A 14060-nucleotide genomic window follows, 5' to 3' on the forward strand; every position below is an offset into this window, starting at 1 on the left:
CTATCTATCTATCTATCTATCTATCTATCTATCTATCTGTCTATCTATCAATCTGTCTATCTGTCTGTCTGTCTGTGTCTGTCTGTCTGTCTGTCTGTCTGTCTGTCTGTCTGTCTGTCTGTCTGTCTGTCTATCTATCTATCTATCTATCTATCTATCTATCTATCTATCTATCTATCTATCTATCTATCTGTCTATCTATCTGTCTCTCTATCTGTCTGTCTGTCTGTCTGTCTGTCTGTCTGTCTGTCTGTCTGTCTATGTATCTTACTATCTATCTATCCACCTCTGTGTCCATCCTTCCGTCTGTCCATGTATCTATCTGTCTTACTAAATATCTATCCATCTCTATGTCTGTCTGTCTGTCTGTCTGTCTGTCTATCTATCTATCAATATATCTATCTATCTGTCTGTCTATCTATCTATCTTACTATCTATCTATCCATCTCTATATCCGTCCGTCCGTCTGTCCATGTATCTATCTGTCTTACTAACTATCTGTCCATCTCTATGTCTGTCTGTCTATCCATACTTCTACACATCCTTAAATATATTAATCTCTCTCCCTCCCCCCCCCCCCTCGCTCTCTCATCTTTCTGTGTATGATTCTTTCTCTCTATGTTCACTTGTGTCCATGGTTTGCTGGGCACAATCTCCAGTTAGTGCCTGTCCTGACTGTATGCCTGAACCTTGTTCGTTCTTTAACCTGGGGAGCAATGTTTCTTTAAAGCAGCTGGCGATGTAAACAATCCAAATATTGTGCCTTGGAGATTTAATTGGAAGAAGACATCACTAACCAAATTAACTGTATGAGCTGGCTTTCTTCCAAGTGGTCAGCAGCGAGGAAAGATATCTTATTTTTCTTGCCGTACTCCCTACTTGTCCTGTAACTGTTGTTAATTTCTCGAGCGAAGATCAGGCCATTCATCGACTTTTTGCCAATTTTCGTGTGCGACGCTTTGCACCATTGAAGTGGCATCGTTAACACTTAACTGTCCAATCGATGGAAATTATTCAGTGATGATTCAACGTGGAATAAATGCCTTAACTTCTGCACCAGATATGAATGGATCCATGTGCTTCCAAACACACAGGTGATCAAATGGAACAGCATCATTAAACTGATCTGAATGCCATTTTATTGAATATAATACCAAAAGATACAGAAATGTCAAACGGTCGGGTATGCAGAATCTCCGGTTAAGAAGAACACCCTCATTCCAAAGTCACAACCCTTGGAGATAAATAGATATTGAATAAAATAGAATTATTTTGAATTGTCGCGAAACGACTGTATTTATTTTACATTCCTTCTGGTCTGCGCGTCATTTGTAAATTTTCAACTTCTGTATCAACGACCATCTGCCGGTAGTTATCTCTCTTATTTTACTATGAATTGATATTATTAACAAGCGCTCTCCGAGCTGGGCTCCGAGTGCAGGAATATGGCCGGGATATGATCTGTTTCAAAAACATGTTTCTTATAACCATATATAATATACAGTCCATCTCTTCCGTTTTTCCATTGTAAGGTGTGAATCTCGACTGCTAGTGATATGGGATTGGCGGCTCAGTTTCGGCAGCCGCCCCCTCAGTCGATAGGCGTCAGACAAAACCCCGCCAGCCTCTGTCGGGTATTTAATCGTTTCCTGCAAGCTCCACAATCCATCTTCCCCGCAGTCGGTTTGTCGAGTGGTTCTGCGCAGGATCGATCCCGATTCCTAGCGGCATGAAGTCGGCGACTGCACTGAGTCTGTTTCTGTCTTTTTTATCCCGTGAGGAATTCTGAAATTCTTTCTTCTCTCTCTCTCTCTCTCTCTCTCTCTCTCTCTCTCTCTCTCTCTCTCTCTCTCTCTCTCTCTCTCTCTCTCTCTCTCTCTCTCTCTCTCTCTCTCTCTCTCTCTCTCTCTCTCTCTCTCTCTCTCTCTCTCTCTCTCTCTCTCCTTATGTGTCTGAGAATATCAAGCACCAGGACAGTTAACAGAAAATCATATCTTTTTTTATTTAAGGGTTTCCACTCCAATATAGTTTTGACTCAGCCTGAGGAGGAAACAGCCAAACCCGGAGGCTCCCTCACAGTAACTTGTAAAACCAGCGGGTTCCCTCTCATCAATGCCTACATGGAGTTGGTCCGTCAGCGTCCCGGACAGGGGCTGCAGTGGCTGCTTCAATACCAAACAAGAACTTCGCCCTGGGGATCAAGAGCAGGTTTACTCCGTCCAAAGATACTTCAAACAGTGTTTTAACAGTGAAAGTGAAGAACCTGAAGACCGAAGACACGGCCATTTATTACTGTGGTTGGGACACAGTGAGAGCATCCAGGGTCGGACACGCACAAGAACAGCATGTCGGGAAGTCCGTCGTTTTCCATCAGAAACTGGTGGTGAGTGATTCTTTCTAACGCAACAATAACCGTCTGAAAACTGAGAACGTACCTTCCTTCAATAACACCACCAATACTCACACATTTACCAGTGCACTGATGTGATATTGTGATTTTTTTTTCCTCCCATTTCACGGAAAGAGTACTTCCAATTGCAGACCCGGATATGTGTCTCGGTTCAATGCAAACAGGAACTGCAAGAAGATAATTGCGTTTGTTTTCATATTAAAGGTTCTTTGTGAACTTTTGGACCATTTATCAACCGGTTTGCTGTCTATTTCAAGTGAATCCTGACTCCGAACTGTATGTATAGATTTTATTCTGGTCTGATTCACTGTGCCGACTGCAGTGGATCACATTGCTGCAAACAGTGAGAACCCCGTACACAAACCCAACAACAAGTTTCCTCCTGCTTGAACTTACCAGAAAGACAGGAGATGCCGAGGAATGAATACTCAAATAAAAGTTAAGCATCTTAATTAACATAGATCAGGTAAAAAACAAACATGCAACAGTCTTCTATGCAATTCATGCCAATTTTGGATGTGCTGTGGAGGGTGAATATTCACGTTTGTTTCATACCGTGAGCAGTGCACTGTAAAATATCCCGATCGTGCACCCTGCCGGCTGTGCTTGAATTCTGATTCTCAGAGCGAGATGGAATTCGGCCAGATCATTCTTCAGCAAACAACTTTCGAGGTATTTGACATGGGTTGTCTCACTGTGTATACTGGCACAATGGTTCTCATTCATGCCAAAAGCTCCTCAGCTCCAAATCGTGTGATTCTGGGTCTCTCTTCAATATGTGAATCCAATTCGTCCTGGAACAAGATCTCAATTATGCCCAGACAACCATCGTACATTTTACCGTATGTATAACCTGTATTAATTCATTATTTATCCAAACTAGGTTCCAATTGATTTCATGAACCCGTCTAATATATGGCATCACAGTATTTGATATCGGTTGGAATGCTTCCTTTAAGGCATTCATTGTTCCGAAAAAGTAATACTGGCTTCACCTTTGTTTTGAAATATAAATATTTACACGAATGTTGGAATCCTGCTTGTTCTTTACAAACCCGGATATTGTGTGACGCAGACCACGGAACGGAACGCTGTGACAACATGGCATACTGTGGAAGAGGCACCATGGTGACTGTGACTGACGGTAAGCGACGAGCCCTTATTCACCGACTTATACAATTGTCATTTACTTTGTATTTCGGGCAATTTGTTCATGCGGTTGAATTCTACAATTTGCAGAATACTGCATTGACGTTTTATGCAAATATTTGTAGATTCTGCTGCGGAGAGAAATGGATTTAATCTCTTGTTTCATGCTGAGTCGTTTTAATGAATTGACTCTTTGCAGATATGATCTTGTGCTGATTTTCTCAGGAAAACGTGTGCCCTGGTTGCTTTCAAAACCTCTATGCTTTTATATTTCTTGACAGTTTTGCAAAGCTTACCTTGCGAAATATCTAACTGTCTTTCCTGACCTACAGCAAGCATTTTGGTTCAATCTGTATTATGTAAGAGTATGGGAAATACAACACACATAGGTCAAAATTCAGTGCAAAATAACCAAGTTTTTGAAATGTGTGTCTCAAGTGGTGGATTCGCATTGCCAACCATTAATCTCATCTGCAGAAAAGCTTGCATGGAAGTCGTAAGTTTTTCGTGTAATTAAAAACCGAAAACTTCAAGTTCCACACTCATGGAAAATTATTCCCTGGCATAGTTTGAATTCCTATGAAGTGGAAAATATCACAGTAATGCTGAAAAATCACGATCCGTTCAACACGATCCATGGATTCACATTCCATGTACCCTTTTCTTTTACATTTCTGGTTAATTTAACAATGATTCGCTCAATGCTGGAACCGTTCGATGACATTGAATGGCGATATTGTTGTGAGATGATTACTGTGCAATTGATTCGAAAACATCCGTAACTAGATTCAGCCCATCAGTGGTGTGAATGTTTCGTTGTCTGCGGAACACAATGCATATCTGTGGCTTCGGTTGCAGTTTAACAATCTGTCGCTCCAGCAAGCGCTTCTGAACAGTGAATACGAGTAGCAGCAAGTATTCCTGTTTTACGATATGTCAGATTAGATTATTTGACGGAAGACAAACAAGCCGTGCTGCAAAACTAGCATTTTATAAAGCTGCAGATGCTAATGATCACAATTCTGGAAATTTGATTAAAAACAGCCAATTCAGCAAGCCCTCAGCAGGTCACGCGTCGTGTGCGAGAAAGCGAAGCAGAGTTGACGTTCTGGTCGAAGATCTTTGTCAAGACTAGTCCTCGAAAGTCTTCGAGCTGGAACGTTTACTCACTTTCCCTTTCCGCAGATGCCTCCTGAACTGCTGAAAGTTTTCTGTTTATTCTGTTTTAATGCACATTTTAAAACCATTTGGAAAATATGTTGTCTGGAAAACGGACAGATTACTGATCTCAAATATAATGTACAGATCTCTTAATGTACACATTTATTAGAGTGACATTTTGAATTTCGACAACTTGTCTTGGCTCTCGATGTTCTTTCCACCTGAAATGTTCTTCCCTTTACGAAGTTCGCAATTACCAGTTTGGCAACTCAAAGAATAGTTGTGGTAATTAAACAGAAACATTGTGGAAATGCTGCGAAAACCAGCAAATGGTTTTCCCCTGATATTTTAATTATACGACAACATTTCTCCGTTCTTCCGCGAACACGGTAAACAATAAAATATATGGAGGGTTCGGGTAGTCTTCTCAATAGTGCAGTATTTATTTCACAACAAACAATGATTTCGTTTTGTTAAAGTAACGAATTAAAACGGTTTCTCTCCCATAGATTCCCCTTGCTAATTTCAAAGAGCCAGCATTTTGTTCACAAAGATTCAGAAATAATTCGAGAATATCATATTCTGTTGGGTGACGAGACCATTGTTATAGAAGCAACATGGTATTAAAAGTAGGAAACAGAATTAAGTGCCACTTCAATCAAAATAAATGTTCGGTTGATTGTTATTGAATTCAGATCAGGTGCAGTCGATTGTAATGTGGTACACAGAGATACCATAAAAGAGATGCCTATCCCTTTAATTGCGAAGGAATTACATGACCTTAGAATGTTTTTGCTGCATTCAGTTTCTGGCAGTTTTGTGGAGTAATGTATTCTGATTCAGGCATTACATAAGCTATCTTTATTAGTCACATGTACATCGAAACACACAGTGAAATACATCTTGTTGCGTTGCATGTTCTGGGGTTGTCTTATTCCACACTCAAGAAATATTGGTACCGAGTCTGGATCAAATATTATCGTCCAATTTCTACCGATCTTTCAGGACTTTGATTCAAATAATTATAAGGACCTTACTGGTGATCCTTCTATTCATGAATAATAGGAAACAAGGGGATAAAATATGAAGCGTTTTATTTCCCATAAAATAATTGAGTTCCCACACAAATTACATTCATTCTCTGATTCCTCCTAGTCTGCTGGTCATCTTGGGGCAATTTCCAGAAACAAAATTCTGATCATTCATTTCCAGCTTTTTCCTTTTTATGGTAGAAAACCTGATTTTGGTGTAAAAAATACAGTTTTGCACCCTATCTCAATTTGTGCGATTTTCCCCTGCCAAACTCCGAATTATTTGGAGGACCAACATCTAGACAGATCAGACGAAGTATACTCCAAGTCGGAATAGAAATTAAATTAAATTGAAAGCATCGATATCGATCTGGACTGAAGAGAGATAGAAGTTCATAGCTACGGTCAAATATGTTGTATTTAATACATATTGCACCAAAGGTGGTCATTTATTAATGCAGTCATTGATTGTTTAATGGTAAAATAACAGGACTACTTGATGTGTTCAAGTATTCCGACCACCCAGTTCGAAACAGGTGATAAGTCTGTGTGGTATGACATTACACTGTATCAACGTGAACATTAATTCGTCATGGAAAGAGACCAAACCTAACTTATTCTTGTCCCTCATGCTACTGACTGGATAACATTGCAGTAGGTGAAATAGCAAGGGTTGTTACAAATCTTTAATTATATCTCCAGTGAGACCACAGTCTATTTCCTGGTTCTTCCGCCCTTAATTGCACAGTGTCGCTGGAGATCACAGCTGGTGATTTTTGCACCGTTTGTGCGAGTCTGTTTCCGTGCAACCCCTCACTTTGGGGAATGAAGCATCTTGTTGCCTCGTTGCAAAGCTTTTGTATTCCTCGCTTGTACTTTGATGTGTATTTATCCGGAAGACTATTTATTATTGTCCGTGCATGGAGAACGAATGTTTTACTTTGACCGAGGAGGTGCCTCGGAGCAGCAACCCAGCTGGTGGCATTTAGACGGAGAAAGTCAAACGAATTCGTCTGAGTTTCGAACAAAGTTAAACCTATGGATAGACTATTAACTGTCTGAATCAGGGGTAGCAGATTGGGGAGGAAAAAGCGAACACAGAAACGCAGCATGTTTATTTCCCATTTCTGTTATGATTTCATTGACCGGCGATGCCGGATTGGGAAGATTAGTCAAGCGTGTGCTCTGCATAAGTCAGTTTCTCATATGGAAACTCAGTATTTAGTACTTAACTGGAAAACGGTGTTGCATCTGTCCTTTCTTATGATTAGTTTATAATACACAATCTGACAGAATGGTGGAATTTTCACCTTGAATCCAATTTTCACCTTCAATCCAATTCAACTGCGGAAGGACATCATACATTACCAAGTGTCGTTGGGAATTAGACAGTGCTTAATAGTGGAAGCCCAGCGATATGTTTTCAACTCAGGCTGGTGTATGCCTTTGACTGCAACTTGCAAAGGGTGGAATCCCAAGGAACTTGCACCAATGTGCTTCAACTGGGTGAATTCGCCGGTTTGCCTGCTTTTTAATAATCATTGGAACATTACTAAAGTGCACTGCACAGATCGATTGTGCGATGTAGTTTGCGGAAATTCTTTGCAGTGTCAGTTTGTTTATGAGGCCGGTAAATTTATATTTGTTCCTTGACGATTCGGACATATTGTTGGCAGGGAACTTGGGTTTACACAGCGGTTGGAATTCAATAAGAATTTTGGCCCTGGAATAGTTGGGAATGACCACTCCGTGTATTTGCCATTTTGGGCTGCAAAAATAATTTCATTCTGATTGAACCAGCTCTGAATATATTGCTGACAAATAATCATATGATTACTGCAACTTCATATACCTAAAAACTGCGAAATGAATTTTTTTTAATATATTAAGTCCAATTATTTGAATATCCTGTCAGCCAGGAATAGAAATGTTAAATCTTTCATGTTCCATTTTCTCCTAGGCGTACCATTGGCCCCTATTCTATACCCTCTCGTCACCTGTGAGCAACCCAGTCCTACCAACTCGGTCATCTTCGGATGTTTGGCAATGGACTACTCTCCAACGGGCATCAGAGTTTCCTGGAAGAAAGATAAAGTGCTGATCACCACCGGACTGAAGACCTATCCTGCTGTGTTAAATAAGAGGGGAACTTACACCAGAAGCAGCAAAATAACAGTCACCGAGTCAGAGGCGCGGAGCAACGCCATCTACTGTGTGGTTCGGTATCATGATACAGTCAAGGAAATCAAAATGTCGGTGAGCGTTTAGGTATACAGCGGGATCGCGTGTTATGCAGAGAGTTCGGGATATGTTAATTAGAGTACACATACTCATTTCATATTCGAGAGAAAATTATTTATTCTTCACTTAATTTGTCATGACGTTTATAGTCTATGATAGATTATACCTGCAAAATGCTGCTCGGACTTCCATACATTACTTGCTACACACTACGTACCAGCAAGCTGAAGGTCGGCTACTATCCGGCTTTCAGAATATCGAAAGTTTCCTAGTAAAATAACCTGGAGTATTGACCTTACAGTCTACGTCGGTTTCAACTTTAAGATGATTGGCTGTCTGTGCTGCACTTTGTCCTGCATTTTGCTGTACTATCTCAATTCACGAATGTGATAAAATTATCTGTGTGGATATCATGCAAAAGAAAGTGTAACACTGCACTTCGGTACATGTTGCAACAATAAACCAATTTACCAGTTAACCAGGTACAGTACCCATTCCAAAATAACTGGAAGAGGCCACACATAAAAACTCCATATGACATATTGGACACGGTTTACAGTTCTACCCTTAACATAAAGTCAAATGCCTCAACATTTCGATGGAAAAAGAAGTATATCAAAAGTGTTTCTTTCCCATGATAGAGAGGATTGACAGACCTATACAAATCAAGCAACCAAGTTCATTTATTGTGAAAGAAAGAGTGACTTACATTCCCAGACACTTCTCTGGTTTGAAAGAGAGGAAAGATCTTCTCTGTGGATCGTGAGAACAAATGTATTATCATTACGGACACTTACATAATAATTTGGGAGAAGCTCATCTATCCAGAGATGAATTGGACTGTTGAACTCTCCAACACATAGTAAGACGTTTGACAAGATCCTTCATATTCGGCTCATTCAGAGGTTTAAGCTGCCTCGGATCCACGGTGACGGCCGTTTGGAATCAGAATTGGCTTGCCCATAGAAGACAGAGGGTAGTGATCAATGGGACGTTGTGGCTGGAGGTCCGTGACGAGTTGCGTTCCTCAGGGATCCATACTGGCAGCTCTGATGCATCTGATCTATGTCAATGACCTTGATGGAAATTTGATTGGGGGTGTTAACTTCGTAGACAGTACAAACACTGGTGGTGTTGTGGATCGTGTAGGAGATTGTTATAGGAAACAACGGCATATTAATCAGTTGCAGATATGATCGGAGTAATGGCAGATCCGGCCAAATGTGATGTTTTGTACTTTAGGAAATCAAATGTAAAGGGACATTACAGTGTTAATGGCAAAACTTTTGACAGCATAGATGAACAGAGGGATCTTGGGGTCCTGGCACCTTGGTCCCTGAACGTTATCGGGTGGTTAATGATGCATATCACATGCTTGCCTTTGTTAGACGATGCACTGAGTCCAAGAGTCCGGAATTTATGTTGAGCATGTTTCAAACACTGGTTAGGCCACATCTTGAGTGTTGTATTAAATTCTGGTCACCCTATTACTTGAATGAGGTGCTGGATTTAGAGAAGGTGCAGAATAGTTTTGCCAGAATGCTGTCTGGATTGGAGGGCATGTACAATAAGGAGAGTTCGGGCAAACTTGGGATATTTCATCTGCAGCGGTGGAGGCTGAAGGCAGAACTGCAAGAGGTTGATACTATTATGGGACTCACAGAGAGAACACTGAGCTGGTATCTTTTTTCCGAATGTAGAAACATCGCATAAGAGTGGGCATGCATTTCTGATGAGGGGGTTGAGTTCATAGGATATGTGCTGGCCCAATTTGAAACATGAACTGGTTTTAAACTAGAATGCGCTTCGACGGTTGGTATCAGAGGCAAATATTATAGAGGCTTTTACGAGGCTCTTACATGGGCACAATAATGTGCAGGGAATGGAGAGGCATGGCCATTGTACATTCCGAAGTGTTTAGTCAGTAAGATATTCAATTACTTGTTTAATTAGATCGGCATAGCTTCCTGGACCCAATGGCCTGTACCTGTGCTGGACTGTTCTGTGTTCCATCCATGTTCTATGAATCCGTTGAAACGATCTCACTGAGAGCTTTATGGGGACTCGACAATCAGAAAGACGGACAGAGGTACAGTCTGGAAATCAACATTCGGCCATCACGTCCATGCTAACTTATTCTCATTCACACGACTACATGTTTACCAGCACTTCGTGAAGCACCTTGAGCGGTCCACAATTTAGCAGCATCGTCAAATGTCCATGATTGTGAAAAGACTGGAAGCTTGAGTTAGTGAGACGAAGTGGGGAGATGTTAATTTTGGGAGAAGGAAAATCCAATTGAATCTATTTTGTCTATTATTATTTCTGTGCAAGTAAATAGTTTTCTTCATGTATGATTTGTTGTATTTTAAGATGAAATTAATTTCATTTCCCTGAATATCGTGCGGTGCATCATCCAACCGTTATCGTCACCCTGACTTGCCAGGAGGAAATCAGAAAGAGCAGGAAAGGGGCCGCCGTGTGTTCGATGACCGATTTCCGTCCAGCACAACTAACCGTAAATTGGCTAAAGAATGGACAGGCCCTGAATTCAGGCGTCGTCACCTATCCTTCCTTTGAGATTAACGGGAATTTCTCCGCGACCAGCCAGCTGACATTCTCAGCCGGAGAGTGGTTCAGTGGTTCAGTCTTTTCCTGCCTGTTCACCCATAAAAAGGACACCGAAAACCGAAACATCAGCATGTCTCAAGGTAAGAGGCGCATCGTTGGAAAGTCCCAACTCGCATGGTGAGTGCCGTCATCAATCCAAGTTAGATCTTCACCGACATTACGATAAACAAGACAGAGCTTCTAATTCCATTGTTGGTGTTGGTCTTTGGTCAGAGACAGAAAGTGGTTGATAAACAGAGACTCACTAAGAGGAGGGATCGAGTTCTATTTTGAGTTTGGATGGTGCATCTTGCATTCTTCTAGTTTTGCTTTTTCCGAAGGTTCTCTTGTTTTTCATTTCTGTGTTGCAGATCATAACCATTGCGAAGAGGAACAGATAATAATTCAGCCACCACCATTGGAGAAGGCCTTACTGGCGGCGAACGTGACCTTAACCTGCGTCGTCGCTCATGCACCTTATGGCGTCAAGGTGTCTTGGTGCCAAGGGAATACACCTTTCAAATCTGAGGTTGCCTTACAACCCGGGGAGGACCCCGACAGCGTGATTAGCACCCTAAAGATCTCGACGCAAGCTTGGCTGAGTGGGTGTGTGTTCGAATGCGTGGTCAGCCACGATGAAATGCCGACTCCGAGAAGAGCTTCCATCCACCAAGAGGAAGGTGAGATGGGGTTGTTGGAGGGATACGGCGGGACAGAGGGTGACAACAAACAGATTGTTTTGTGTTACAAAAGGCTGAGAACACTCAGAAGTTTAGGCAAAACCGATCGAAAGAAAGTCAGGGCTAATATTTCATGAAACGCATTCGGCAGGCCCGGTAAAGAGGGGAAACAAGTGGTAAATTCGCTGGAGTGTGGGCGAGTGACGGATAGGACAAAGAAAATATCGGTGATATGATGAGGTCGCAGTTGCCATGGGGATAAGATATCGTGGGTATACGTTGAAATTGGCTAATGAGGTAATTTCGAGGATGATGATACAAAGAACGAGGCTGAATGTGTTACAAACAGCTGGTGATTCTCGCGTAAATGGTCGGGAAGCTATTGGATAAGACCTTAGGGAAAGTATTTACTTGGAAAATCATGGGCGAAATCGGGTTAGTCAGCATGACTTTTTTGGCCACGGATCATGTCTTACCAACAATTAAGTTTTTCGAGGAGGTGACGAAGGTTATCGATGGGGATAGAGCAATGGATGCTGTCTGCACGGATTTTCTTAAAGTGTAAAATGAGGATGGGCGATTTAGTAAGCTTGCACACGATACAAAGATTTCTTGCGTTTTGGATAGTGTAGAAGTTTGCCAAAGGATTCAGCGGGATGCAGATCAGTTGCATATGTGGGAAGATAACTGTCAGATGGAGAATAATCCTGCCAAATGTGAGGTGTTGCACTTTGGAAGATCAAATCTAAAGGGACAGTACACAGTTAATGGCAGGACGTTTAACAACATTGAAGTAGAGAAGGATCTTGGTGTCAAAGTCCATAGCTACGCACAAGATAGGATGGAAGAGAAGGCGGGTGGCATGTTGGTCTTTATTAGTGGAGGTACTGAGTTCAAGAGTCACGAAAATAAGTTGCAGTTTATAACACTCTGGTTTGTCCGCATCTTGAATATTGCATTCGATTCTGGTCGCCACTTTATGAGAAAGATGTGGAGGCTTTGGAGTGAGTTCGGACGAGATCAACCAGCATGCTGAGTGGATTGGAGGACATGTCATGAGAACGAAAGGTTCCAAAAACCTTGGTTGGTTACTGTGGCGAGCTGGAGGCTGAGGGGAGCCCAGATAGAAGTTACAAGATTACGAGAAGCAAAGTTAAAGTGGACAGCATGTATCTTTTGTCCCAGGTTGGATACGTCTAATAGCAAAGGGCATGGGTTTAAGGCGAGAGGGGATAAGTTGAAAGGAAATGCGAAGGACACGACTTTTAGAGAGTAGTGGGTGATTTGAATGCGCTGCCAGTGGTGGTAGTGGAGTAAAATGCGCCAGAGGCATTCAGGAGGCACTTAGACAGGCAGCTGAATGTGCCAGAGAATGGGCGGGGTATTGACATTGTCTCGGCAGAAGTGATTAGTTGGGAGTAAAATTACTCTTGTATTTAGTTCGGCACAACAACGTGGGCCGAAGAGCCTTTTTCCTGTGCTGTGCTCTCCAGGGGCATTTTGAGATAAAGGAATAGATGGTGTCGTGTTTCTTGAAGAACGTTATTGTGGACAAGTCCCGAGGGTCTTTAGCCTCCAGCCATAATAAGAGCCGTGGACCACCACCCTCTGTCTTCTATGGCGTAACTATTCCAGTGTCCAAACAGCGAATTTACCGTTGATCCCATGCATCTTAATCTTCTTGACGAGGTTACCCTGAGGGACCTTGTCGATTAACTTGCTGCAATCCAATGTCGACAGCATACACTGTTCTACCTTCATCAATTACCCTCGTCACCTCCTCAAAAAACATGAGAACGTTAGCAAGGCATGACCTGCCATGCACAAAGCCATGCTAACTAAATCATCACTGTGGTGGTTCCACTAACTACGGCGTCGGAGCCATAATAACGTTGTTAAGTGGAGGTTGAGAGGTGAGTGTGGGGGAGAGTCGAATCTAAGAAGTTACCAAACGATATGTGGAAAAAGTGGTAGGAGACTACCATGGGACATCACCCCGATCAGTGAGGCTTAATGATCTTACCTGTGTTGTACATTTCGTGCTGTTCTCCGGTAAACCTTCCAGTTCCTGCAGTGCGAAGACCCCTCTCTGCCCAGGGCTGGAAAGCAGCGACGGCTCACAGAAGTGTAATTCCACACCTTTAATATTTAGCCTCAATTACATTACATTGATACCTGAAGCTATCAGCTTCTCGTCTCTCTCATTCGTCGGTGTAACAAATGTTATTCCAATTGTTGCGCAGATCCACACCCGCTGGAACCGTCTGTCTCTGTCCTCCTTCCGCCGACAGATGAAGTCTCTGCTCAGCAGTCAATAACGCTCACCTGCTTCGTGAGATATTTCTCCTTTCGCCAGATCTTCGTCGAGTGAATGGTCGGTGACAGGCCGGTGGATTCGACTAACCACCGGAATACCGAAGTTGCAGCGGAGGGCAACAGATACTTCTTCATGTACAGTCGGTTATCCGTTGTGTCTGATCAGTGGAACAGCGGCTCTTCTTACACCTGTGTCGTGGGGCACGAAACCCTCCGCATGAAGACCATCGCCAGAACGGTCAATCGGTCCAGCGGTAAACCCAGTTTTGTGAACGTTTCCCTTGTACTGATGGACACTGTCAATTCTTGTCAATGAGAATAATTCAAATGCATTCAGTTTTTAAATATATACGAATAAATACTTCTTTTTCTTCCCATCTTGTACTGACCGAATTTCACTTAATCAATAGTTTCCTCGTTTTGCTAAAGCTACATCTACTTATTTGAGGGCGCCGAACTTCG

The 14060-nt window shown here is 42.2% G+C and overlaps 1 pseudogene; it reads left to right on the plus strand.

Annotated features, from left to right (window-relative positions):
* Positions 1-1729: 1729 nt before the first annotated feature.
* On the plus strand, positions 1730-13914 carry LOC127576377 (Ig heavy chain C region-like; annotated as a pseudogene).
* Positions 13915-14060: the final 146 nt, after the last annotated feature.

The sequence above is a fragment of the Pristis pectinata genome, chromosome 12, assembly GCF_009764475.1.
Source record: "Pristis pectinata isolate sPriPec2 chromosome 12, sPriPec2.1.pri, whole genome shotgun sequence".
NCBI lineage: Eukaryota > Metazoa > Chordata > Chondrichthyes > Rhinopristiformes > Pristidae > Pristis > Pristis pectinata.